Below are 5,615 nucleotides of genomic sequence, written 5' to 3'. Positions count from 1 at the left end.
CTGTTTTCGAAATCGATGTCTGGGCAAGAGGCCATCCACTTTTAGATCCGCGGCACATACACTTTAATACAACGATGAAATAATGTTAATCTGAATTAGAAATACGTATTTTCATTTAAACAGTAAATTCGTCGAATGCTATCAAAACGACAAGTGACAGTGAGCACCAATGACATTTAGGTTTATCTCATGATCAGCCAATCGGCTTCGAGTTCGCGGAAGATTGACAGCAGGGATCGATGACGTGTGACAGAGGACTTAACCTGCCCTTTTTGGTATATCACATCAGAAATCGTTATGGATTATCTTTGACATATTAATTTTAACCACATTAATTAACTCATTTTGAATGTTTGTAATTAAAAATCCTTCATATAGCAGTATATCAGTTAGATAAAAATTACTGTCACAATGGTCATTGCAACATTTTCAATGTCGAGACCACTGATAATTTCACGGGCTTTACTGTATAATTGTTTCTTAATACATAGTACACAAACAACGATTATTAGTGATAGAGAAAAAAATGACACAAAGATAGCTTTCGAATTATTAGCCAGTCCTAGTGATACTAACATTAAACTTCCAGTTAAATACTCTACTACACAGCAGTCCACAGCAATAGAACTGAGAATCAATGCTTTAATATATTTGTCAGCTATAAACTACCTGTATACTCCAATGTTAATTACAGAGCAAAGAACAAGCAGTTATGATAAGGCATGTATTATTGGTTCAACAGGATTTGGACCATGCTAACTAAAAACAAGATAGGGCTTTTTTTCATTATTTTGATTGAAGGCATTATCATTGTCCTTGTGGAATGGATATAATAGCATAAACATTATGTAAAAACAATAAAAATTAATTAATTAAAACTCAAAATGAACTCTCAACACAGTAGTAATTACACTTAAACATAACTCAGTGTTTAGTCAGTCAAGTTTCCCTTCATCTTTCAACAATGATCAATGGTATAATAAAAAAAATGGCATTAATGATTACTTGTGTTAAAAGACACCAAAACCAACATATTTTACCACATTAGTCAAAACACTGGTATGTATGAGGAAATATCAGCCAGTGTTTCTTAACGTTTTACAGAAGGCATCTGTACATTTCAACCACCAGCAGTTCTGATTTATAATGTATTACCCACAAACATGCAGACTTGTACAAAAAAAGCCTATTTGGTACACTTCAGAAAGGCACAGGAAATAAATAATAGGCACAGCAGATATTCAGGCCTGAAGACTTCAAAATGGAAATGAAAGAGAGCAGTTTTCATGAGCTTGGGAATACAGTAATTTGAGCCAGTACCAAATATATATTTGTATATAATTAGCTGAGAATTGTGCAATCTATATTAGTCATTGGCCTTTGGTTGATAAAGCTGGACTGGCTATAGTATCTCTGGTACAAAGCAGTAGCAGAATCCAAAACATCTTCTGAGGTACATTTAGGTTCTCAAGTTAGTAATATTAGCTTTGATTACAGATACGAGTTTCAAACAAACATAACATACCTGTACCTCAGGTTAAAATCAACGCCACCAATGAAAGGCTTATAGCTTGGTTTCCTGGCTCAGGATCAGACAAGAGAAATACAGAAGTTCTAGAATGGTCCAATATTCTGGAACTGTGCTCTGTGAGTGCTTTCAATAATCAAATCAGTAATGCACACGGTAGCATTAGTCTTAATTGCACTTCAAACATTTCCCCTCAGTCTTTTTTCAGCTCTGATGGTTGGTGTGGGCTAACAGGGCTGCAAGAGACGGACAGCTCTTGGTCCACTGGAAGCGGTACAGGAGCCACACTATCGTTGTTCTCCAGTGCTCCGTAAGAAAAAGAGCCATTATAATCGAGCTGCACAGCCCAGCCTTTATTGTGAATGGTTGGAATGCCTGTGTTAACAGAAAAAAGAAAAGGTGTTTAATCTAATAGGATTATTATTTGATTGGCTTGATGACATATCACAAGTCATACCTCTTGCCATGTCCATAGTGACATATGGCTCAAAGGCTTTGACATTCCTCTTGTTTTAGTGATCAGGAACACTCCAAGAAAGCATATAGCGCATCTGCAGGAATATTATAAAGACAAATGTTAGATTCCACAGGCCTCACTGCTAGTCTGTTACTCACTGCTACTGCTAAGGACACAAACTTGTGTGGAATTTCATGACCAAATAATTATCTTCCTCACATGGATGTGTATTTCTCTTTTTTTCCGTAGTTCATAGTTTATTTTTTCATGGTTTCGTAGAAATAATACAAAATAACCCTTTTCACATATTATTAAATTCAGAATTTATTTATTCTTTTATTCTGGACGAATGCATTAAATTGATCGAAAGAAACAGTAAAGACTTTTACACTATTAAAAAAAAACTAGAAAAGATTTTAATAAAAGATATTTTACAATATTATGGTTTTACTGTATTTTTTTATTATATTAATGTAGCATTGGTGAACATGGACTTCTTTCAACAACACAACACCTCCCCCAAACTGTTAAATGGTTGTGTATGTGCCTAGAATGCATCATAAAACCTACCCCAAAAGAAACATGCATATGTGCAGAACATCTTCATGGTTAAATTCCTGATAAAATATGGCCCCTGTTTTAAAAGAAACAGATGAGAATGAGACTGCGAACAAAAAAATGAAGACAACCTTGTTGGCTTAATCAAGACAGGGATATAGAAATACATTTCTGAGTTCTACCTGCCACGACTGCAAATGTTGTGCAGAAAATGTAATTCACACAGGCAATGAGAGAGGAATCATATAGGTGAGACGCCTGTGCTAGGAATCTGAAAAAAAAAAATAAATACAGTATTTCACTCCTAGCTCAATGTCCTAGAACAGAATATCAACAACAAACAGAACTTACGATGCTTGAAAGATGATAGTTGCCACCATGCAGACAAACATGACATAGAAAATGGGATAAGACAGCTGTAAAGGACCCAAGATGCTAAGCACTATCATCCCTGAAACTGCCTTCACTGTGATTACAGTCACTGAACCTAAAGGGCAAAGGTCAAGGGAATGGTCAACTTCATTATTTTATTATATTCATTATAAGGAAAAAAAAGACAATGACTTATTTATCAGTGCATCACTTTCATGTCAAAAGAACTACTTTGCAAAACAAGAGCTGCTTGTGGAGTAATGATTCATGCACACTACGGGCTCTGCAAACAACAAATCTGTTATTGTCCTACCAAGAAGTGCCACCAGCAGCAGAATCAGGACGAGGTAGTTGGCATCCCGCCGTTTATAGAAATACAGCACTACACAGAACGTGATGATCCCTAGAAGCTAGAAAGAAAATCAAAATTAATTTTTCAAATGTTTTTCAGTCATCAAAACAAATTCCAATTCTACCCGTCAAAAATAATGTGCAGTGTATATCAAAGCGATATCCTTTGTAAAATAATTTTGGTTTGATATGGGCCATTTGTAATCCCACAACAACTTTCTAAACATGACGGTGTGTATTACCAAGTATAAGAGGAAGGGCCAACCGATAACATGTTTTACAATGTTCTCCGCATTCAGCTTGTCGTGAGAGTTTGGTCCAAACGTCACAAAGAGATAAGTACCACCTGCCGTCAAGGCACAGCCCAGGAAAGTCAAGATGTAGCGCTCTACAAAGACAAGCATAGAGATGTTTTAGTGCTCTGCATTTAATTTATTGTATAACCAATACAATATATTAAAAAGTAGTTACTTGTTGCTTAGGCTTACTGCTATGCCATTATCCCTAGACTTCAAAAAGGCTAGCATTTTACAAAAGTTATGCAACTGAAAGCAATCAGTATGATTTTTCAGAAATTTGTTTCTTTTATTCCTATGCATGTGTTCAGAGAGATGAGCAGGACTCACTCAAGAATTCTCGTGCCTTCCACTTTTCCCGCAAAAACAGGAAACCCAAGATGGAGCTTGCTGTGTAGACCAAAATACAAAGCATTCTTGTTACTTAAAATAAAAGAAAATGTAAACAAAAATCTTATTTCAACTAGTTGCTAAATACATCTCTCACTTTCGTTTAATTTAACTTGATTAACTAAAACTACAAATGAAAAAATAACAAAAATAAAAATACATAGACATATTTAAAGATAAAAAAAAAGTCAAAAATACACATTTTTTTATTAAACTGACAATGTAAAAAGAAATTAATTCTAAATATTTATAAAAACTATAATAGCAGCATGATACTAACGTAATACTCCTTCAGAGCTTTATTACCTATAAAATACAATTAATATGTTTTTGTTATATCAAATATGTGAAACAGTAAAAACGGTGTAAAATATGGAACTAAAGGCAACATAACAGAATTATGGATGATGAATACCTACATATGACAGACACGGCATTAAGTGGTGCTATGAGAGAGAGCGGTGCAAATGCGTAAGACACAAACAGGGCGGCCTCCCCCAGAACCATCAGCACCAGACCAGACCACCAGCTCTTACTGTAGTAGTACTGACTGGGGTCTTTATTTCCCGCCAGCATCACGTGACTTTGTTTCTGCAAGAAAAAAAAAACATCAGTCATGATGACATGTGTTTGTCTTTTACACCTTCTTTTCAAACCCACTCCCTTAGATACGGTAACAAACAACACCCGAGTTATAAAACAATCTGTTGAGAAGTAAATACAAGTGTCTGACTTTCACCTGACAGGGTGTAACGAACACACCCTGACCCTTAATCACAATGTAACTACAAGTGTAGGCTGCAAATATACACTTAACGTTACCTGAATGCTGACTGAGATGCTGACCAACAGGTTTCCAAAGATAGCTAACAATGTTCCAATGAGGTTTTCCTGTGGATAAATCACAAAGATACGTTACGACTTTGAAGTGTCACCCAGAGAAATTCAGTGTGCATAAAAACAAAACACAGGTCACGTAATCATCCCGTAAACCATCGGGAAAGTCCTGTTAAAATGTAAAGATGTTTATTGTTACTGAAACCTTCCAGGACATGTGTGATATGTTTATGTGTATTCTACTTTGAGTTTTATTGAAAACATCTCGTCATAAACTCACGGTATAAGAGTCTGCCGTCACACCTTCCTCTCGAGCTATCCTCACGCCGTCCATCCTTAAATCAGATGACATTTCCGTTACACACGCATCACCGAGCCCGTCTCACAGCTCGGTCCAGTCTGGACGAAAGTTGGCTCTACTTTCCTCTGTTTTGGCTGCGGTTTACGTGGATCGCCATTTTCGAAACGCCGTTCCTTCTTCTTCTTCTTCTTCTTCTTCTTTCAGGTTTAATGGCGGTTGGTAACTCATCTCAAATGTGCATTACCGCCACCTACCAGCCTGGAGTGTGAGTATTAGAATGACATCAAAGGAGAGGTGGAGAAAAAAAGAAAAGAAAAGAAAAGAAAAATTGCTTTGTTGTTTTATGATGGTTATGACCTCTGCTCTACTTATTGGTACTAGTGTTTCATGCTTTGTAGATTTTTTTTTTGCTAGCAGATCCACAACTTCATTTCCTTCCACCCCTACATGGGGAGGAACCCAAAGGAAGGAGACAGCATTCCCTTATTATGAAGTGTGAGAAGCAAGTGGAGTGTTTGATAAATG

General features: G+C 36.3%; 1 pseudogene; it reads right to left on the bottom strand.

Annotated features, from left to right (window-relative positions):
* Positions 1-628: 628 nt before the first annotated feature.
* On the bottom strand, positions 629-5,300 carry LOC113072237 (NIPA-like protein 3; annotated as a pseudogene).
* Positions 5,301-5,615: the final 315 nt, after the last annotated feature.

The sequence above is a fragment of the Carassius auratus genome, unplaced genomic scaffold (genome assembly GCF_003368295.1).
Source record: "Carassius auratus strain Wakin unplaced genomic scaffold, ASM336829v1 scaf_tig00008633, whole genome shotgun sequence".
Taxonomy (NCBI): Eukaryota; Metazoa; Chordata; class Actinopteri; order Cypriniformes; family Cyprinidae; genus Carassius; species Carassius auratus.
The sequence above is the reverse complement of the archived record's forward strand: the minus strand, read 5'-3'. Positions and strand labels throughout refer to the sequence as shown.